We start from the raw sequence: 24,556 nt of genomic DNA, 5'->3' as shown, positions 1-24,556 counted from the left end.
ACTTTGGAAAAAGTCCCTGAAACTTAAAAACCCTGCAGTAATTGATGACCACATATTTTTGGATGAGTTTTCTGGGGGAAAGACAGTTCGGAGAGGTTTGTGGAGTGAGTGGGAAGGAGAGAAATAAAGACACTATAAAAAAGATGCTAATGGGGAAGCATAAGGAAGTTGCAGAGAAATTCTTTTTAAAAGGTTGGCTGTACTGAGCAGAAAGAATTGAGGTGACCGTATTAAGGAAAACCATTAACTCTTTGTTTCACATCAATGCCATTCATTAAGCAAACTCTGGCATCAGAATTTCCAGCTAGAAAAACAAATGAACAAACACTTATTGAGCACTTGCTCCATGTCAGGAATTATACAAGGTTCTGTTGTAGGCATGACCACCTGGGATTCACACAAGACACCACATGTGTGCAGTTATCAAAACCATTAAATAACATAACTAAAATTACTTTTCTAGAAATTATGATCCAGGGCCTCTATTCAACATATATCTCAAAATTCCTATTCAATCAACCCTGCTAAATATCCCACCATCACAGGTTAACTCATCCTTATCCAGTTTTCTGTAGCAGTTACATTATTCTGCCCACTCCAGTCCTTTCCTTGATACTTCTATTCACCTACTGTCTGCCTAGTAGGCATGGGGTTTAGTTACCCATCTCTGATTCAAAGTACTTCAGAGTCAATTTGAATTATTTTTAAATAAAAAAAAAGAACTGTTTCAAACCTACCAATCATTTGTACAGTTCTCCATTTTTTATTCTAACAGTCATTCCTACCTACTTAAAAGGTTGAAATAAGATATTTCGATTTTAATCCTATCTTGGACTTCTAAAGTATCATTCTTCTAAAGAGCACAGTGACCTTTATTGTCTGTCCTCACAATATCTGTAGAAGAACCAGCATTACTCTCATTTAAGAGCTGACAAAATAGATAGAGAAGATGAAATGACTCTGTTAGACTGTGTTCCCTTACTCTTGCTAAGCAGTGACCTTACACTGTAAAATTCTTTACACAATGCGAGCCTTTTAGAAAAATGAGGTATTCTAATTATGGTTAACAACCAAAATCTGGGGGTCTGGGCCATTGCTTTAACATAAAACAGAAGGATAAATGAACGTAGAGAACATAATTCACTTTACTACTAATATTACATGTTATATAACAAATATTAAAAGAATGGAACATTCATGTTTTCTTAAATTTCTGATTAACTAAGAATATGTTTTTGTGGCTTAGGTCTTTAAAACAAAATTTTCTCAAAAATGATATTGTATTTCTTATACCTTTCTCACTTCGAAGATAATCCCTACCTCATTCTAATATCATCTATTTACCCTACTTACCACAGCAAAGAAGTGAAAAAAAAAACAAACTCAGAGCTCCAAAAGGACTCAGAAAATGCCGATAGGAGAGAAGCCTACATTTCCTCCCCACTTGACTTCACAAAATTCCTTTACTAAGTCATTCATTATTCAGAATATGGCTACACCTTACAAGTTAAACAATTTGCAATGACCCTAGTATGCTGTAGCTCCTGTCACTCCATGAATAAATCCTATTCATCATCCCATATGGTTTGGCTTTAATTTTAATTAAATGTGACTTCGTTTGGTTTTAATTTAATATAAAATCTTCCTAGATTCCACTTAATTCTGAGTTTTCTGACAAATCCTAATACAGGCATGGGTGAGCAAAAACATGATGGAGTGATTATTCTAGTTCTAGTACATAAGTGCTTTGAGGGCAGCATCTCAATTAACCACACAATTCAGTAACCCTATACATTGATGTACTAACAACATCATCATCAGCAGCAGCAGCAGCATCTGTCCCCGTGCTTCTCCAACTATGATATGCAAATACCCCAAGGGGCTTGTTAGAATGCAGATTCTTGAATCAATAGGCCTTAGGCAAGGCCTGTGGTTCTGCATTTCTAACAAGTTTCTGGGTGATGATGATGTGTAGACCACAAAGTGCACTTGGCCTATCTAGGCTGTCACTGAGGAAATCAAGCCTAGGAGAGTTTGTATACCTGGTACATGGCTGACCACAGAACTGATATCAATACCAGAATTCATCACCAGCTTTAATTGCAAAGCCTTCTCTTTTCATCAGGGTTCAGCAAGCTATGGCCTGCAGGCAGCACTGAAACACAGTCGGGCCCATTCATTTACCCAATGCCTGTGCTGTTATTTGTTCACGCTACCTGAGGGCAGAGTTGAGTGGATTATGACAGAAACAGTGTGGCCGGCAAAGCCTACTATATTTATTATCTGGTTCTTTTCAGAAAAATTTGCCAACCTCTGCTTTAAATCATAGCACTGTATTGTCATATTAATTTGTTTTAAATCCCCAGAGCCATATATAAAGTGGTATGGAACAAATGTTTAAAATCCATTAGTTAAAAATAATAGCTCCCATTTGTTACTTCCTATCATTTCATCTACAACTTTTACAACACAATTTTCTTTTTTTATTTATAAAATCTTTATTTTTTATTATTATACTTTAAGTTCTGGGGTACATGTGCAGAACGTGCAGGTTTGTTACATAGGTATACACGTGCCATGGTGGTTTGCTGCACCCATCGACCCATCATCTACACTAGGTATTTCTCTTAATGCTATCCCTCCCCTAGCCCCCCACCCCCCGACAGGCCCCAGTGTGTGATATTCCCCTCCCTGTATCAACGTGTTCTCATTGTTCAACTCCCACTTATGAGTGAGAACATGTGGGGTTTGGTTTTCTGTTCCTGCGTTAGTTTGCTGAGAATGATGGTTTCCAGCTTCATCCATGTCCCTGCAAAGCACATGAACTCATCCTTTCTTATGGCTGCATAGTATTCCATGGTATGTATGTGCCACATTTTCTTTATCCAGTCTATCATTGATGTGCATTTGGGCTGGTTCCAAGCCTTTGCTATTGTGAACAGTGCTGCAATAAACATACGTGTGCATGTGTCCTTATAGTAGCATGATTTATAATCCTTTGGGTATACACCCAGTAATGGGATTGCTGGGTCAAATGGTATTTCTGGTTCTAGATCTTTGAGGAATTGCCACACTGTCTTCCACAATGGTTGAACTAATTTACACTCCCACCCACAGTGTAAAAGCGTTCCTATTTCTCCACAGACTCTCCAGCACCTGTTGTTTCCTGACTTTTTAATGATCCCAATTCTAACTGGCATGAGATGGTATCTCACTGTGGTTTTGATTTGCATTTCTCTAATGACCAGTGATGATGAGCATTTTTTCATATGTTTGTTGGCTGCATAAATATCTTCTTTTGAGAAGTGTCTATTCATATCCTTCGCCCACTTTTTGATGGGGTTGCTTTTTCTTGTAAATTTAAGTTCCTTGTAGATTCTGGATAGTAGCCCTTTGTCAGATGGATAGATTGCAAAAATTTTCTCCCATTCTATAAGTTGCCTGTTCACTCTGATGATAGTTTCTTTTGTTATATAGCACAATTTTTTCTTTATGATATATTTACCTAATATCTTCATGATCTCACCTTTGAACAGTGATCTTTAGAGTGGAACATACTTGCCTAAGGAGTGTTTACAGCGCTCCATTGGGGTGCTGCATTAGTCTGTCACAGGGCTATAAGGATACCCAAGACTGGGTAATTTACAAAGGAAAGAAGTTTAATTGACTCAAAGTTCTGCATAGCTAGGAGGCCTTAGGAAACTGACAGTCATGGTGGAAGGTGAAGGGGAAGCAAGTGCATCTTACATGGCAGCAGGCGAGAGACAGGAAAGCAGGGGAAAAACTTCCACTTATAAACACATTAAATCTTCTGAGAACTCACTTTCACAAGAACAGCATGGGGGAAACTGTCCTCATGATCCAATCACCTCCCACCAAGGCCCTTCCCTCAACATGTGGGAATTACAATTGGGATTACAATTCAAGATGAGATTCAGGTGGAGACACAGAGCCAAACCATATCAGGTGCAGGAAGAAAACAATGGAACTACTATTTTTATTTAACTTTACATTAGTCTGTTTAAATTGTGTATTTGTATGTGCTCTAGGATTATTCTTTTTTTTTTTTTTTTTTGAGACGGAGTCTCGCTCTGTCGCCCAGGCTGGAGTGCAGTGGCGCGATCTCGGCTCACTGAAAGCTCCGCCACCCGGGTTCACGCCATTCTCCTGCCTCAGCCTCCCGAGTAGCTGGGACTGCAGGCGCCCGCTACCACGCCCGGCTAATTTTTTTGTATTTTTAGTAGAGACGGGGTTTCACCGTGTTAGCCAGGATGGTCTCGATCTCCTGACCTCGTGATCCGCCCGCCTCGGCCTCCCAAAGTGCTGGGATTACAGGCGTGAGCCACCGCGCCCGGCCGGATTATTCTTAATGTATATTACAGTGACCTTCCCAGTAAATATCGAATGAGGAAATAACCCATATTTGCACTCTCCCCATGCCCAGCAGAGGGCCTCACACATGGCAGGAACACAGTAAATTTTTACAAAGTATTTGTTCATTTAGTAAAAATGTTTTTTTCTTTTTTTCCCCTCTAAAAACCTAGATGAGATAACTTTCATTAAGGTTTCAGAATTTGGCATGGAGGGATATAGTAAAAAAAAAATTAAAAGTCAGTTTTGTGGCACAGAGGATTGCTGAATAGGCTGGCATTTGAACCAGAATATTCTATGAAAGATTCCTTCTAGAATATCCTATGACAAATATATGTACATCTAGCCAGGCACAGTGGCTCAGGCCTGTAATCCCAGCACTTTGGCAGGCTGAGGCGGGCAGATCACCTGAGGTCAGGTGTCCGAAACCAGCCTGGCCAACATGGTGAAACCCTGTCTCTACTAAAAATACAAAAATTGGCTGGGCGTGGTGGCGGGCACCTGTAATCCCAGCTACTCAGGAGGTTGAGGCACAAGAATCGCTTGAACCCAGGAGCTGGAGGCTGCAGTAAGCTGAGATCATGCCACTCCAGCCTGGGCGACAGAGTGAGACTCCATCTCCAAACACACACACACACACACACACACGTCTGAGAAGCAAGAAGTTGTGGATAGTGAAGAGAGTTGAAAAGGAACTTATCCACGTGGAGTTGAAGGAAGGCAGTGAAGAGGCCTGGGAGGTACAGAAGTTATAGAGAAGGAAGAAAGGTTCCAGAGAAGAGCCTGGCAAAGCCACACAGCAAACTGAAAGCAGCACACAGCTGCAAGCGTCAGGCAGCAGCTGATGCTGCTTCCCATTTGTTCAAATCCTCCCCTGGGTGTTCAGCACCAAGGTCTTTACTTTGACAGTTGTAACCCTCTGAGTGCCTGAATCAACATTCTAAAGCATCAGTTTTCACTGTAAACTACTGTAGAAGATTCATCTGAGTCCATATAGACTCCAGGACCTTCTGAGCAAATTCTTTTTTGCATAAATCCCCTGACCTGCACCTTTTTTCATCTAACTTGCCTCTTTATTCTAGAACTGAATTACAAAGACAGACTGACCGAAAGAGACCCTGATAGAAGAGAAGGTTCGACTTCAGTACTGTTCCTCAGACTAAAATGATCACTGAAGTGAGATGCAGTGAAAATGCTATTAACCTACTCTTGGTTTTTATTCTCATGGTTACAAGTTCAGCTGGCTTTGATTGAAAAATCTACCATGTGCTAAGCACAGTGGGAGATGCTAGCTAATATGTCCCTGCATTTAAACTTGGAAGCCATCCTACTAGGTAGATATTAAAACCATTCCAAAAATCATATCTGCAACTAATAGAACCAGGATGGTCTTTATTCTACATTGGTATTTCTCAAACTCTTTGCTGGAAAACACCAGATTTTTGTTCTTGTTTTAAATTCTCCAGCCTGTCACTGATTATTATAGAACAAAGTAAAAATACAATTCTAACAATATTAAATGTAAAACATACAAAATACAGTCCCTTTTTTTGTGGTTATTAGTTTCAACAGAAAAAAAATACTATCAAATTGCTGTAAGAATTTTGTAGGGCTAATTCTTAGATTTTGTATTTATAATGTCGCAGAACAGTAACATAAATAATTCACAGACTAGAAGAAATTCATGGACCACACTTTAAGTAATGCCCTTCTATACCACACGTCTTCTGAGAGCAGTGTTGCACAGAGCACAGCCCACATAGAATGTTTCCATTCCTGTCTCCTGTTGGTAAGCTTGCCACATCTTATGGTTCAAGCTAAATGAACTTAACTCTGTGTTGATGCTTACAGGGTTTACTGAGTTGGAATCTGAAGTCTACCACTCACCGCTAGTGCAACATCTAAGCCTCATTTTCCTTGGCTACAGAACTGGAATAATGACAGGACCAACTCCACAGTGTTATTTTGAGGACTGAGTGAGATAACACATGTAAACTCCTGAAAACACATGAAAAATATTTAGATATTTGTTTTTGCTACTCTTATTAATATAAAAACATTAATATTTTATTCTTGTTCATATCTCTTTTCTTATCCTCTTACTATAATGTGCATTGCTTGAAAGATTTCCAGCAATGTTTTGCAAGTAAATTATATTCAGTGATGTTTTTTGTTTCACCCTCCCCACAATTAGTATCCTCATTTATATCTTTGTGATTTTAAAAATCCAGCAGTAAGGGAATGTTTATGAAATGATCAATCTCCATGACATTTGTTTCCACCTTCGTCAGGATGCTTAGGTAGCTCTACTCTTAAGACCATAAACCTTATCTATTTCTCCAGTTCTTTGTACATGAGGGCCAGAAACTCTGACTGCAACCTCTTCACGTTAATCAGAAGTACCATATTATAAACATAGTCAGGTCTCTATAAATACCTGTTAAAGTCCCAATAAAATTCAAAACTAGAATTTTTAGCATGAACTATCAGCAGTACTCATCGACAGCAACAGGTGTTTCTACATTCAACAGATGCAGTGTTTCTTTTTCTAAAATAAACCGTAACTCCAATAGTCACTTAGGAATCAAAGAATTCTTGAAATCTGATCTGAAAATCAACTATCAGGGAACGAGTACCTTCCCTGATATTTTTTTCCTTCAAATATAAAGCAGACCATCTGCTTGTTTGTAATATAATACTAAGGCACAGTGCTGCCTTGAAACAAGAGGCCTAATCAGACACTGTGAGTGTCTTCCAGCTTGAAGGATTTCAGGGAGTATGTGAACCATTATTGTCAAGTTATATTGCCATTAGCTAATCACATCCATTTTAACAAGGCAACAGGTGTGGCACAAAGAGGAATTATTTTGAGATATAAGAAGTAAGGTATGCTTTTTTTGTATCTTGGATGCATTTAACTATTTTATCACCATATCAATCTGAAAGGATCTCTACCTCCTTGGCAATTAATTTTGAATATTTGCCTTTAAAATTAAATTAGTACTACTTGACCATTTGTTGCAGGAAAAAAATGAAACATAAAAAATGAAAAGATTTTCTGAAGCCCTGGTATCACATGAAAATACATCGCATTTCACTAGGTTAACTTCCTTAAAAGTTACTTAATATAGGGTCCACTAATTTCCACTTTTCAACCCATAAATCCTTACAGATTGTCCACAAAAGCAATAAGACAGCATGGAGCTTGAGGAGTGCTCAATATCATGATCTGAATCTATTCCGACTTTAGCCTGAGGGCTATGATTCAGAAAGACAGCAGCCCCTCAAACAAAGAAATGTATTTTAAAATCCTACAGCAAACATCAATATCCTTTCTATCAATATCCTTTTGCAGACACATTACTGTGTTCTGTAATGTTCTGCAATGTTGAGGGATATTACACAACTTCAGTACCTTGAAGTGAGACCTTTATCTTATTTTTTTTATTATTTTTTTGAGACAGGGTCTCAGTCTGTCTCACAGTATGGAGTGCAGTGGTGTGTTCAACAGCTCACTGCAGCCTCAATCTCCCACTCTCAAGTCATCCTCTCACCTCAGCCTCTGAATAGCTGGGACTGCAGGTATGCACCACCACACCCAGTTAATTTTATTATCTATCTTTTTGTAGAGACAGGGTCTCACTGTGTTGCCAAGGCTAGTCTCAAACTCCTGGGCTCAAGCAATCCTCCTGCCTCAGCCTCCTAAAGTGCTGGGATAACAGGCGTGAGCCACAACACCTGGCCAAAGTGAGAACTTCAGATATGACATATACAACAGATAAATGAGCACACTGACAATAACTTACTAAACTATTTAAACAGACAATAACTTGCCAAAAGTATTTAAGGTCTCAGAGTTTCACAGAACCCCATGTATGACAGATGTCCTTTCTAGCTCCACTGTAAGAGTTTGGGATAACTAATGGATCGTGAGGGGAAGGGATTATACAACTACACCATATTCACCTACAAGAGATGCTGCAGGTTATGCCCATAGTGAAAATCCCTCCTCAGTATGAACTGGGCATATTACGGTCGCCTGGAATGATCCAGGACTACCAGGGGGAGAAATGCTAAGAGATAATGTGAAGCCATCCATGAAAGGGAAGACAGATTTCCTTGCTTCCTTGCCATTGTCATGGTAATAAGGAAACTGAATTTAACATTTTACTCAAGCATTTCTTTTTTTTTAATTTTTTTGGTAGACCGTTCTCTGAGATTAAGAAAAATGGAGTAAATATTAGATATTATTGTAAATCAGTAATAATACTGGTATAGGTTTAATGCTCGTATAGACAAAACAAGGTCTATTTTTATAGGACTTCAACACTAACTTCACCAATGGCTTATTATAAATATATCTTTTAAAAATATTGATTGATACCAAAAATAATATTTAATCCAGTGATTGTCAAGAAAGTAAATTTGAAGTGACTCCAAATCAATAAATGTTTTACATACTTAGTGAAAATAATTTAGCCTCACTCAAATTAGCCTCACTAAAATATCCTTTCTTGTTTTATGGTTCCTTTGATGACACGTCTTTCTATCCTCAGTTTGGGGGACAGTAGCTGTTAATCTATCTCTTAGATATGGCTCACCCGAGAATGCAAAGACAGCAAATTTTTAAAGCATGCCAACAGTGAGGAGAAAACATGAAGGAAGCTGGGTAAGAATGTTTAGAAAGTGGACGACAGCATTTCTTCACCTCTGGAATGGCTAGAATGGAATATTTTTCCTCCTTAAAAACAGGGATGGAGCCTGGAAGTTTTGTCCCAATAAAACTAGTTGAATCCCTCAGGCTCAGATGTTCCTTTGAGAGAAGTCAAAAGTTATTCTAAGAGTGACCAAAAAGTGCTGCCTATTTCATTCCCATCAACTCTTCCTATGCCCTTTCTAAGACTGAAATAGTCTACTCCAAAGTGGAAAGCAACTGAAAAACCAATACCACCTATTCACAGAAAAATTGGGTTAGGTAAGAATCAAACAGAAGAAAGCCACCATCCCCTGATGAGCTTGACTCTAGTGGAACCCACTAAAGGAGTTTTGTTCACCTCAGAAAGGGAGGCTGAGCTTTTCAAAGGAACACACTGTGTTCACTTCTTTTATGGAAAATAAACATTGTGTCTCTCCAGAGGATCTGAAATGGAAAACCCCAGTGTGCTCTTGAAAAGTCTTAGATAACAATTTTAAAAAGCAAATTAAAGTAAAAAGAACTCTTTTTAGTGAAGTTGAACCAGTTGACCACCCATGAGACAGCTGATAGAGTAGAACTCTTAGAAATGCTTCTTAAATCAATAAGCTTCTAGCTTCTATTTGATGTGCAAAATTTGCATTAGTTCTGTCTACGGTTCTCAGTTCTTCCACCCCTCAATCATTTCAACTTGCATTGTCACAAAGATAAAGAAAAAAATGTCATATGAGCAACCGACTGTACTAAGACATTCAAAACTCTCTCACAGTACAAATTCTTGTGGGAAAAGGGAAGGGACAGGAAAAGGAATCACCTTGACATCCATTATATCCCCGTAGTGACTTTAAAAAAAATTGTCATGTGGATATTTCCATCAAATCAAAGGAACAAATCCTACGTGAACAATAGTGTGTGATGCACTCACATTAGAATAGTATTTGAAAACTGCCATTACCCATTTCTGAAGCAAAAATGGTTAAATAAAAATAAGTTTATTAGGAATGAAAAATTTTTGTTTTTAGCATTCATTTGTAATTAATGCAAATCATTCAATCAGAAGAAAAGTGTTAACCATATGGAGTGTGGATTATGAGACTACAACATTGAGAGCAGGTTATTTTTTTATTTTCCTCAGCTACCTGGAAAATTCTAAACAAAATACACTTTGGAAACTGTTATTCTGATAATTATCCATTTCATTAAATATTCTAAATAAAATACACTTTGGAAACTACTATTCTGATAATTATCCATTTCATTAAATATTCTAAATGAAATACACTTTGGAAACTGTTATTCTGATAATTATCCATTTCATTAAATATTTACTGAGCAGCTATCCTTTTCCAGATTTGGGGTTAGACTTAGAGGATATAAATATTTGTCAAAGGATGAGGATGAATTCTCTTCCTCCACCTCATCCATCTGCTTCCCTAGAAGGGGACTTGGTTTATTTTCTCAAAGGAAAATACTATATAGTAAATAGGTGGATTCACCCTCAGTATTTATTCCTCCTCCAACTCTATGGAAAGTGAATCATTTGACTGGGATGAGTGTAAAGTACTTAAAAATCTACTGGGTTAAGTCACCACTAGGAGAAAATTTGTGTCTGAAAGCCAGACCAGAGTACACCATGTTGCTCTTCACTTTGTCAGCTACACAGATCTATAAAAGTATTTTGACTACTCCTCCCCAACCCATGTGCTGCTGGTCAGTGTTGTTAATCACACTATTTAGACATCCACACTGTACAACCAGAGTTATACAACCAGAACACGAAATTTCCCTGCCTACTGTGTATGGACATATGATCCAAGCCAATGAACACTTTCTCTAAAAATCATAAGAGGCCACTGGAAGAAAAACTATCTCTTTACTCAAGTGGATACATTGATGTCATTGGATATTCTCCCTTTTCCCCTCCATCCTTAATTCTCACCTTGCTCTGTTGAAGCTAACCTCTGTGGACTGCCTTAACTCAATTCTCTTACCTTCAATTAGGTTTGGCCCATGGGAGGCAATATTAAGATCAGAGAAAAAGAAGAAAGGACGGAGTATTTGTTCTCCTGGTTCTCTCCCTTCTGGGCTCCAGGTTGGCAGTAGCTGTGATTTTCTACTGAAGGCCACAGCTCTAGTTTGGTAACCCTCTCCCACAACTGCACTACTCACTGGTTCTGGTGACCTGTTGTTCCACTTACTCCTTCAGCCTAGCAGTGCAAACAATCTTCCTTCTACTATCCCAGAGTGTTTCATTACCCCTCATAGCTGTCTCTTAACCTGCCTGAAACTTGCAAATAGTTTCAATATTAAGGGTTCTTTAATTATCCTTTTTGACTATGCTTTTTTTCTTGCAATGTATTCCAGATTAATATATGATATATATATATATAATTATGTATATCATCATCGTATATATAATGAGAACAAGCCTTAGGCTGATATTACCCACTTATCTACCTCATAGAGAAAGCCTGCAATTCAAACTGAAGTCCATTGAGAAAAGCACAATTAAAAGTAAAGAAATAGTTACATAAAAACTGTCTTTTATTCATGAGTAAAACTATGGCTGAAGCCAATGAAGCCACTAGGCTTTCTAGTTATATAATTTAATATATATCAGGGGTTTTTTTGAGGCAGCTTATACTGGGTTTTTCACAGTTGAAACTGAAAAGAGAGGCATACCTTATGGAATGAAATATATGCATTGCTAAGAATTTCAAATTCTGAAACAGTATTAAAAATAATAGGGTTCAGGAGAAAACTAGGATTGAGAACAGAACATGCAAACCCTATTCAACTCTGCATCTTACTAGCAAAAATAATCCTAATATACTATCTCAGTTTAACAAACAAGCCAAAAAATTACATTTCCAGTGGAAATCAACCACAGTAAACAATGTTGTATACAGCATGCTCAAGATAGAGTTTAAAATCAAAACTGGTTCTTATAGAAGATCATGAAATACATGGGTATTGCAGACAGTAGAAAAACAGTTTGTTGAAATCAGCTGTGTAGCGTACTTTGTGTGTAACTATTACTTGATGGTGCAGGCCTTTATTGACCTGAGCAAAACAGTGTTTAAATCGATGTGATTCCCACATTATGCTGACATCATTACCCTACTTATAAATAACATGTGAGTTAATTCACATCATAGAAGTATGCATTGTACTAAAACAGACCATAGTCCTATATAGCTATCATTTTTCCTTTGCTCAGTTGTTCCACTGGTGATTTAGAAAGGTGTACGTGTTACATTTATTCTATCAGTAATCACTTCTAAGTATTTTTAAACACATCTAAGTCTATTTTTCATTTCCATGCAATCTCCCAGTCTCAGATGGTTTGACCTAAAGACTTCTTGTTTCAGCATCATGGATGGAATACCTTTATACACCAAGAATTATCTAAAATGTTCTCACTTATTGTAATAACTACATTACAGGATGGCTGTTGTTCTGAATAGTTGTTCTGAATATTTGGCTGGGATGCAAGGTGAGTTCTTTATGTTTAATTGAAAGAGAATGCTTGAATAATATATTTATACGTGCAGCAATATATTTCAGGTTAACAAAGAGGATATTTTAAGGTAATCCAATACTAAAAGGTGGGGTATTATGGTACAAATTGGCTAGCTGTTCTCCAACTTTTTTTCCTTCCTCATGGGCACATAGCTAAACTATATTCCCCAGCCTTATCCAAGTCAGGATGACCCTTACAACTAAATTCTGGCCAATAGTCTTTAGACACAATTGGTTTGCAGTCTTCCCAGACTTGACCCATGGAGCCTTCTTTGTAGTATCCCAGTTCTCTCCTCCCCTTGACTCTCGGCTGCCTGCCAACAACCAGAGTATTCCTGGGAGTCATGCATTAAAAACAGCAAATCCATGAGCATGGGATGTGTTTCCATTTGTTTGTGTCATCTGTGATTTCTTTCAGCAGTGCTTTGTAGTTTTCCTTGTAGAGGTCTTTCAACTCCTTTGTTAGGTATACACCTAAGTATTTTATTTTTATTTTTTGCAGCTATTGTAAAAAGGGTTGAGTTCTTGATTTGATTCTCTGCTTGGCCGTTGTTGATGTAATAGAAGAGCTACTGATTTGTGTACATTAATCTTGTATCCAGGAACTTTGCTGAATTCTTTTATCAGTTCTAGGAGCTTTCTGGAGGAGTCTGTAGGGTTTACAAGGTAAAGATCATATCATCAGCAAACAGTGACAGTTTGACTTCCCCTTTATCAATTTGGATACCCTTTATTTCTTTCTCTTGTCTAATTGCTATGGCTAGGACTTCCAGTACTATGTTGAAGAGGAGTGGTGAGAGTGGGCATCCTTGTCTTGTTCCAGTTCTCAGAGGGAATGCTTTTAACTTTTCCCATTCAGTATTATGTTGGCTGTTGGTTTGTCACAGATGGCTTTTATTATATTAAAGCATGTCCTTTGTATGCCATTTTGCTGAGAGTTTTAAGCATAAAGCAATGCTAGATTCTGTCAAATGCTTTTTCTGCATCCTTTGAGATGATCATATGATTTTTCTTTTTAATTCTGTTTATGTGGCATGTCATATTTACTGACTTGCGTATGTTAAACCATCCCTGCATCCCTGGTATGAAACCCACTTGATCATGGTGGATTATCTTTTTGATATGCTTTGGATTCAGTTAGCTAGTATTTTGTTAAGGATTTTAGCATCTGTGCTCACCAAGGATATCAGTCTGTAGTTTTCTTTTTTGGTTGTGTCCTTTCCTGGTCTTTGGTATTAGGGTGATGCTGGCTTCATAGCTGAATTAGGGAGAGTTCCTTCTTTCTCTACCTTGTGGAATAGTGTCAAAAGGATTGGTACCAATTCTTTGAATGTCTGGTAGAATGCTGCTGTGAATCCACCTGGTCCTGGACTTTTTTTGTTGTTGGTAATTTTTAAATTACCATTTCAATCTTGCTGCTTGTTATTGGTCTGTTCAGGGTATCTAATTCTTCCTGATTTAAGCTAAGAGTGTTGTATTTTTCCAGGAATTCATCCATCTCCTCTAGGTTTTCTAGTTTATGTGCATAAAGTTGTTCATACTAGCCTTGAATGAGCTTTTGTATTTCAGTGGTGTCAGTTGTAATATCTCCTGTTTCATTTCTTAGTGAGGTTAGTTGGATTTTCTCTCTTCTTTTCTTGGTTAATCTTGCTAATGGTCTATCAGTTTTATCTTTTCAAAGAACCAGCTTTTTGTTTCATTTATCTTTTGTAAATTTTGTTTGTTTTTTTCCATTTCATTTAGTTCTGCTCTGATCTTATTTCCTTTCTTCTGCTGGGTTTGGGTTTGGTTTGTTCTTATTTCTCTAGTTCCTTGAGGTGTGACCTTAGATTGTCTGTTTGTGCTCTTTCAGACTTTTTGATTTAGATGTTTAGGGCTATGAACTTTCCTCTTAGCACCACCTTTGCTGTATCCCAGAGGTTTTGATAGGTTGTATCATTATTGTCATTCAGTTCAAAGAATGTTTTAATTTCCATCTTGATTTCATTTTTGACCCAGTGCTCATTCAGCACGTTATTTAATTTCCATGTATTTACATGATTTTGAAGGTTCCTTTTAGAGTTGATTTCCAGTTTTATTCCACTGTGGTCTGAGAGAGTGCTGATACATAGATGGGTAGAATCAATAAAGTGAAAATCACCATACTGCCAAAAGTGATCTACAAATTCAATGCAATCTCCATCAGAATACCACCATCATTCTTCACAGAATTAGAAAAAACAATTCTAAAATTCATATGGAACCAAAAAAGAGCCCACATAGCCAAAGCAAGACTAAGCAAAAAGAACAAATCTGGAGGAATCACACTACGTGATTTCAAACTATACTATAAGGCTATAGTCACCAAAACAGTGTGGTACTTGTATAAAAATAGGCACATAGACCAATGGAAGAGAATAGAGAACCCAGAAATAAACCCAAATATTTACAGCCAACTGATCTTTGACAAAGCGAACAAAAACATAAAGTGGGGAAAGGATACCCTTTTCAACAAATGGTGCTGGGATAATTGGCTAGCTACATGCAGGAGAATGAAACTGGATCCTCGTCTCTCACCTTATACAAAACTCAATTCAAGCTGGATTAAGGACTTAAACTTAAGATCTGAAACTATAAAAATTCTGGAAGATAACATTGAAAAAACCATTTTAGACATTGGCTTAGGCAAGGACTTCATGACCAAGAATCCAAAAGCAAATGCAATAAAAACAAAGATAAATAGCTGGTGCCTAACTAAACTAAAGAGCTTTTGCACAGCAAAAGGAACAGTCAGCAAACTAAATAGACAACCCACAGAGTTGGAGAAAATCTTCACAATCTGTACATCTGACAAAGGACTAACAACCAGAATCTACAACCAACTCAAACAAATCAGTAAGAAAAAAACAAACAATCCCATCAAAAAGTGGGCTAAGGACATGAACAGACAGTTCTCAAAAGAAGATATACAAATGGCCAAGGAACATATTAAAAAATGTCCAACATCACTAATGATCAAAGAAATGTAAATCAAAACCACAATGCAATACCACCTTACTCCTGCAAAAATGGCCATAATCAAAAAACAGTAGACGTTGGTGTGGATGCAGTGAACACAGAACACTTCTGCACTGCTGGTGGGAATGTAAGCTAGTACAGCCACTATGGAAAACAGTGTGGAGATTCCTTAAAGAACTACAAGTATAATTACCATTTGATCCAGCAATCCCACTACTGGGTATCTACCCAGAGGAAAAGAAGACATTATTTGAAAAAGATACTTGCACACACATGTTTATAGCAGCACAATTCACAATTGCAAAATCTTGGAACCAACGCAAATGCCCATCAATCAATGAGTGGATAAAGAAACTGTGATATATATATATATATCCATACATGATGGATGTGTGTGTGTATATATATATATATATACACACACATACATACATACATATATCCATATATATACATATACATATACATATATCCATATATATACATGTATATATATATCCATATACATATATCCATATATATACATGTATATATATATCCATATATACATGTATATATATATCCATATACATATATCCATATATATACATGTATATATATATCCATACATGATGGAATACCATTCAGCCATAAAAAGAGTGATTTAACAGCATTTGCAGTGACCTGGATGCGATTGGAGACTATTATTCCAAGTGATATACCTCAGCAATGGAAAACCAAATGTCATATGTTCTCACTGATATGTGGGAGCTAAGCTATGCGTACACAAAGGCATAAGAATAATACAATGGACTTTGGGGACTTGGGGGGAAGAGTGGGAAGGGGCAAGTGATAAAAGACTATAAGTATAGTATAGTGTATACATGGGTGATAGGTGCACCAAAATCTCACAAATCACCACTGAAGAACTTACACATGTAACCAGATACCACCTGTTCCTCAATAACTTATGAAAAGAATACATAAAATAAAATAAATTATAAAGTAAAATAAGTAAATAAATAAATAAAAACAGCAAATCCTCTGCCAGCTTAGATCCCTAAATGACTGTGTGGATCAGAAGATCCCACGCTGCATACCCACCACCTTTTTCTCTACATGAATTAAATTTTCATTGTGTTAAGCTGCAGAGATTTCCAGATTTGCCTATTATATTAGCTTGTGTTGCCTTAACCACTATGGACAGCTTCTGTTGGACATGACATACATAAGTTCTTATGAAAAATATGCAGACTCAGATGGGGAGAAAAGGGCAAGTTAATATTTTTTCTTGTGTTACTTTGCAAGTAATACAACACTCCATTGGAATAGGGGGTGACCTTGGGTCTCTCCCAACTGGGAGTTTCACCTATGAGCCAATTAGTTTCTTTTTCCAGTTGGTGTATGTGTTAGCCAAGATACTTTCAGGTGTGAGGATTATAAACCTAGCCAAATTATTTCATGTAAAAGAAAGTAATTATCTGAGAGCTTATAGATTTTCATCAAATTCTTGGGCAAGAAAATGAGCTTTGTACAAAGTAATTAGGATCCTTCAAGAACTGGGAAATTAATTGAAAGTTAATTAAATAAAAAATTAAACTGCCGCCTCTGAGGTGTAGCTAGTGTATTGTTTCTGCATGTCCAGCTTATCCTCTCTCTAACCCCAGCTTCACCTACTTAGTCTTCATGGTCCAATAACTCAATAGTCACCATCAGGGAACAGCAGTCTGTGAGCTCAAATTCTACACAGAATGAAAATGAATGAATCTGATAAAATTAAGGTAATCTCTGATTCACTGAAGCCTCGTATACCAAGCCTTCCTTGTGTCTTGATTGTCTTTGGATTGGCGATGTGGTATCCTCTAGGCTGATTAGTTTGGGCTGGAGAGGGCTGTGTCACAAAACCCATACCCGTGCATCAGGGAGTATCTTTAACATTAGGCAACAGTGGGCATGTTTACAAATATGACATTCAGCTGAGCTAACCTTTGGCTTGTGCTACTTGGGGAAGGAAAGACAGGAAATAAATGCTGCTCAGTGGTTTTCTTACAGTATGACTTTCTGGTTTCTACCAAAGCTCCCTCAAACACCAGTGAGAATAAGATGGTCCCTTGGAACATTATTATTTCCTTCAACTAGGAGTTTTATTACAGTTCTTCTAGGAACACAGCCAGCCAAGGATAAGCTACTCCTCTGACAGAGCTATTCTACTATGAACAGGCACAGCTAAGATAAATACTTCGTAAAATTCAATCTCTTGTGCACTATATTTGGCCAGAATCGCCCAAAGTTTTAAGTGTGTTGATGACAAGCATCTAATATTGATATGGGTTATCACCATTTTTGCATGAATTAACAATTTAATAGAGTACAGATGTGGAAAGAGAGGGTTAGACAAATATGCTAAAAGTCAACTTTTTACATGGAATTTTCCACTGCTCATTATCACTGTGAAATTATGCCTTGGGTTGACCCATTTTGTGAGTCGCAGTTTTTCAAAATGGCAAACTCCCTGGGGGTGATTGGAAAAATTAAATGTATTAAATTGCAGAGACCACTTCTTATATTTATTTGTATTTATTGTTCCTTTATAGCTAAATACACATTTATTAGGTGCTATATTTTTCATATTTATTCTGATTCTTAATTCCTGGAATGAAACTCCCCCTTTTGTCTTGGCTCCTTTTTTCTTCCTTCAGTTGCAGATGGGTGCTCCTTTTACAAAACTCAGTTCCACACACTATGATTGTACACCGTCTCCTTCATGTTCTTTGAACAGATACAAACTCCTCAGTGTAATGCTTTATCCCTTCCATTCACTACTCATCTCCTTACTCCCATTCGTCTCTCCTTTCATCTCCTATGATCCTTGTATTCCAAACAATCCAAGATGCTTAATGCTTACCATGCCAATTTCTGTAAGTATTCCCTTTTATTTTTCTTTTCTTGAAATTTTTTTAACAGTTTCTAGCGGAGTGGGCTTACTTTGTGTCTCCAATGGGTTCATTGGAGAACTTTAAATGTCTAGTGGGTATCCAAACAGGAAGCTGATTTTCTCCTGGTGAAACACAAGAAAAGCCTCTCCCATATTCCCACATTACTCTCTCTCCTGGAAGGTCCTTTTATCATGTTGATTAGATAAGAAGTTAGGGGCAGGGAATATGCTATTTTGTATTTTAAAGACCTGGTTCAAATCCCAGCACTTATATCTACTCTTAGTTGGACAAGAAAGTTACTTAAATTCCTTGAACTTTAGCTGCCTTGCTTTAAAACTCAATGATAGAACCAATTTTGCTGGATGGTCTTGGAGGTTATTACATGAGGTTGTGTATGCAAAGCACTCGATATGTAAGCTTCTGTTCTTACTCTCCTGTCAGTCCTTGCTTATCCTATCTGGTAGCCAGGTCAAGTGTTACTATTTCTCCTTAATTTGCTCTTTCATTATTTTCTTTGTTGAGACATTTATCTCATGTATATGCCTAGCTGTTCCCAAAAAGAAAGGGTAATATATAAATGTTTCATTCTTTCCTATCACAATTTCCAGATCTTAATTGCTAGGTACAATGGCTACGAACAGTCAACTCCGGGTTTGAACACCAGCTTACTACCATGGAAGCTTAGGCATGTTTCTTAACTCCCCTGTGTCTCTTTTACTCATCTGTAAATGAGGGCAATGTTAATATCCTACCTCATATGTTTTCTATGAAGATAAAATGAGTTATGAACTTTAACATTATCTAGCACATAGTAAATATGTGCTAAAAATATGCTGGCTATTACCATTGTCATTGTTAGTAATACTATTCCAGCCATATTTATAATCAACAGTTACACTGCAACTACCTAAGAACAATTCAACCAATATAAAATAAAGGCACCCATGTTATGCTGAATTGTATGAACAGCCTTATCGAGATTTATCTTATATACCCCAAATCTTAACACAAGGAGTATGGTCTTCAAGAGTCTGCCCACATATAAATCTTAATAGTTTTATGAAAGCACATCAAAAAATGCCTGTACTAACATGAGAGTGAATTGCAAATAAACCCAAAAGGGCATTAAATTGCATTCACAGAAATAGCTTGGGAAAAGGCTTATGGATTCAACGGCAGTGTGTTCTATAAATCAGTCACCCAGTATGACTGTGAAAGAGGAAGATGCATCTCATGTGAGGTACGAAAATTGTTTGAGAGATAAACAATGATAGGCCACATAAACATCAACATATGCTTCAAAGACACTGTCTTTACCTTTCCCCATAATATTTTATTCTTTCCTACCTTTCTCAACAAAAATAAGGCTGTTTCTTCATTTATAGGCACAAGGAAACATTTCTAGGCAGTTAAAGAAATATGCATTTATTTTTATTAGACATCATTAATCCAAAAAGCCATTTGAGTCAGCATAATGTTGGTAGCTATATTAAATAAATGACCAAACTTGAGTGGCTTAACATGACAATAGTTAATTTATCATTCTTGTAACAGTTCATTAATGATGTTCCTGACTCATGATCAGCTCTCTTCCCCAGTGTTTCCTTCTACTGTATAGATTGGTATCCCCATAGCCACTAATTTCCCTGCACTGCAGTCAATAAAGAGAAAAAGGGAAGGTAGAGAATGGTAAAGACAGCATATGTTTTTTTCACCATCTTGTTCCTACAATGGTGTAACATTTCTGCCCCTACTCAGTCAGTGAAAACTAGTCATATGGCCCCACCCAAATGCAAGGAGGTGGTGGTGGAGGCTATGAATTCAAGATCCTGTTAGAAAGCCGTTTCCAATAGCTTTATACCAAACCACAGCAAACAGAATGCAAAGATCTGTAGGATCTGGGCTCCTTCTGCCATATTTAATTTGACTGGATACACTGAAGGAGATACTTGAAAAATTAACTCAAGGGCCTTGCCAATTATTTAAAGATATTAGTTCTAATGGACAGAAACAAAGGGCAAGTGGATGGAATCCCCAAAGAAAATTTGGTCTATCTTCCAAAAACCTCTGCTTCTCTGTACTCCAGCCCAAATCATTACAGGATACAAGAGGGAATAGCCTTTGGACTTCGCCTGGAATACGTATACTCCACTCCATTCTAAGAATTGTGCTGCAGTCCAGCTGGGCTGCTATAACAAAATACATAAACTGGGTAGCTTATAAACAACAGAAATATCTTTCTCATAGTTCTGGAGGCTGAGGAGCTTAAGATGAAAGAACTAGCAGATTCTGTGTCTGGAGAAGACCAATGTTTTGGTTCTTAGAAGACATCTTAATGCTGAGTTCTCGCATGGCAGAAGGGGTTAGGTAACTCTCTAGGGTCACTTTTATAAGAGCACTAATCCCATTCATGAGGGTCTCACCCTTATGACTCAATTACCTCCCAAAAATCAAACCTCTTAATACTATCACCTAGGTATTTTAGGTACTATATAGGGTTAAGATAATAACATACAAATTTAGGGGAGATGAAAGCATGCAGAACATAGGAAATGAGATAAAAAATGATTTTAGAAAGATTTAGGTTACCTTTCAAGATCTCTAGCAATTTTCTTTGGAAGATTTAGACTAATAATGATCAAAGAACAAATATGAGTGAATCTTTTAATGTGTTTAGATATCCTTTTGTTTTTACATATAATGAAAGTATTGAATAGAAACTTTTATAAAGACCTTTCTAGTTTTAAAAATCTGTGGCTTAAACAATGGTAGGGGGAAAGAAGAAGGAGAGACAGTGTATAAACAAGTAGTAAATAGTGGCTCTTTAGATGTGGTTCATTGATAGATAATTTTTGCTTAGGAACTTTCAAAAAGTAAATCAATTTCTCTGTCCTGTGTAGATTTACTTTGTCCTACTGAAAAAATATATTGATGAAACACTATTACATATATGTGTGATACATATATATATACGTAAAATGTAAAGTAGGGGATCCTCTTCAAAGACTTTCCTCCCCATCTAATTAGGAATAAATAGTAACTTCTCTTAGAAGCAAAATGTATTCAAAGACCTGTACTAACATTCTCAAATATCTGCTAGCGTTAATAAGGAAATCATTGTACTTTATGTTCTTAGCTCCCACAGTTTAGCCTAAATATTTGCCCTGGCACGGTTATACTAGTCCAAGCAAGCATTAGGTCATAGCCTGATCCTCTTCCTTATTTGAAGGTGTTTTTACCTTTCTTAGCATTCCACAAGTTACTTCCTCCTTCCTTTGTTCTCCTCTGCCTTTGCCTCTTTTAGAAAGTTCTAAGTTGCTAGCCAATCAGGACAAGGACAGAATGTGAAGTCCCATTCCAGGGAATGGAAACCAGACACAGCAGTAAGATGACACGTCAGGTTATAAATGACCCTGTCTCCTTTGTTCGGTATACTCTTGCAAAACAGCTGGCGAGTGTACCCTTTCTGCAGAAAGTAAAAATGGCCTTGCTGAGGAAATTAAATTTATGTTCAAGTGCTATTTATTTATGGCACTGAGGAACAAGCATTTCTAACAAATATAAATAAAACACAATGATATATAAAATAAACACCATTAATATATTAATGAACATAAACTCTAACCAGATGAATGACAATATTGCCAACAATCAAATATTGACATCAACATCTAGAAGCATAAGTAATTTGTTCCTCTCGTAGAAAAAAATTGAGCTAATTCTTCCAAACCTAAACATAATCAATGTGATATTCTATATTAACCAATTAACATGGTTAAAAAAACTTTAGAACAATATTTGTGTTAAATAGTTTCAATTTTGAATACATAGAGCATAAATATGTAAATTAAAAATATTTGTTTGAGACTTCATATTTGGTTGACTTAGAGAGGGAATTCTATCTAATTATGTGGTTATTTTATAGAACTTTATGGAGCTAGTTTCCTAGAACTATAGGTAGCCTAGAAAAACGAAATGTAATATGGTCAATCATCTCAAATAGGCCGAAAGTCTGTTTCTGGATTTCAATAAAAAGGCATCTGAATTTATAAAAGATAAAATTCTGCATGTGTTTATACACATATAAGTTACAGATTGTCAAAAATAGCTCCGGGAAATTTTATTGGGTCAAGAGAGAAAAAACTGTTCAAAGACTACCTGAATGCCTAAGAACCGAAAGCCACATATTATACAAAATATGACCTGTCTAGATACCTGATGAATCCATGTTCTTGCTATATATGCTTCATTTGCCTAAGTAGATCATTTGCCTACGTAGATTTGTAATTTGCAAATAAACAATAGAGATAGAGTGTGCACTAGATCGAGAGATCATCCTGATATATGAAGAGGTGCCAAGTCCCAAGGTAGTCCCAAGCATTAAACTACCTCGCCCATCCTAAAACATTGAGCCTCCATTTCTCCAGCTGGAAAACAAGATTTGGAAAATGTTTCAGAGCTTAGTTCATCTAACTCAAACATTAAGATATTCTAAAGTAGATATACTCTAGATCTTTCATTTTCCAGAAGTATGAATTGATTTTTTTTATTTTTTAAACGCAATGATTTGCCACAATTCAATTTTGAAGAAAAAACATTTGATTTGTTGAAAAGGCAGCTGTTGGGCGTTTTTATCTGAGATTCAGATGAAAATTATTTGTTTAGGGAAAACGTTATTAGATGTATAAAAAAGTGAAATAACATAAGAAGATGAAAATTGAAACGTCTCATATTTTTACAACCTAGAGATAACCATTGCATTACTTTGTATCTACTAATTTAGAATAGGTTAGTTGAAAAAAGGATGATCTATAAAACAAAAGATATGTATAAATACAGGGGTAAACAGATTTCAGAGGTAATACTCGTAACTATTGTAATTAAATGAACTTCTCCAACATTCCCTTAAGCACTCTGGAAACCTTTATTTGCATAGAAACAAGCCATATGTTAATTGAAAACCATTACAATCTACTAATTTCAACAAGTTTCTAGGAATCTATCACAGGCAACACTTACTTTGTTAGCCTAGCTTTTCATACCAAATGCTCTTGAAATGAACCTAATTTAATTTCTTCCAATATTTGCATTAATTCACACCACATACATATACAGACTTCCCCTACAAAGTCCAAGTTAGTATGTTTAGTTGTACTGCAGAATGATTTAGAAAATTAAAGCAGATAAGAAAAAGAAAATGAGATTTTTAAAATCTTTAAAATTAATAAGGACATCTATGAGGACTACAGCAAAATCAAGCACTAAGTTATAATATTAATATTACAACCCAAATTCAAGTTAATAATGTGACTAAATATTATACTACTATTAAAAACGAAACACACAAGGTTTTTCTCTCTGTTATTCCACTATTTGAAAATGGGTACAATAGTTTAACCAAATTTGGATGGTATAATAAATATAGGTAATGTGGCAAACATACAGTTTTTTTTGGAGACCTCATAATGATCAGGATGGTAAATAGATCTCAGAGAAATCAGTAGTTATCTTCCGTAGTAGCTACAAAACCTGATTCACCTCTGAGCTGCTTCTCACTTGCACAACTGTGTATACTTATTCCAAAAAAGTGGAACTTTATTTAACAAAGATGATATATAATGTTTTGTGGTCCTAAATGTCTCAAAATGGAGTCACTTATGACAGGTAACTCAGCTTACAGTGAAATTGTTGACCTCGGAGTGAGAAGCATATACATGGTGGACTGAGGTGATAAGCCAACCCCAGCTGTGGCCAGGCACCCTGAAACCTGATGAGAAAGTAAAGCTAAAAGGCACCGGAGGATAATGGCTATGGATACTCCCAGGCATTAAAAACTGCAAAGAAACTGACCATGGCCACGATGCCTGTAGAAGCTCTGCCATTGAGAACTCTGAGGCCTCTTTTCCAGAAACTGTGGCTGCCAGAAGCCCTGCGTGGGGGAAAAGAAAGGACCTCCACTCTGGCTGGCCTTCCAAGGGAAAATCAGACCTGCTGGTTCGTCAGTCAGTGTGCTGGTCTCTGAAACTACTTGCTGTGTTTTTTTCTCCCTCTGTCTTAT

At 36.8% G+C, this 24,556-nt stretch overlaps 1 protein-coding gene across 8 annotated transcripts in view; it reads right to left on the bottom strand.

Annotated features, from left to right (window-relative positions):
* The window catches only part of GRM7 (glutamate metabotropic receptor 7), an 880,478-nt gene that overhangs the window by 660,305 nt on the left and 195,617 nt on the right, over positions 1-24,556 (bottom strand). The window lies entirely within an intron of this gene.

Source organism: Pan paniscus, chromosome 2, assembly GCF_029289425.2.
Source record: "Pan paniscus chromosome 2, NHGRI_mPanPan1-v2.0_pri, whole genome shotgun sequence".
In the NCBI taxonomy this organism is placed as follows: Eukaryota; Metazoa; Chordata; class Mammalia; order Primates; family Hominidae; genus Pan; species Pan paniscus.
Note: the sequence above shows the minus strand (reverse complement) of the source record. Positions and strands in the feature narration are given on the sequence as shown.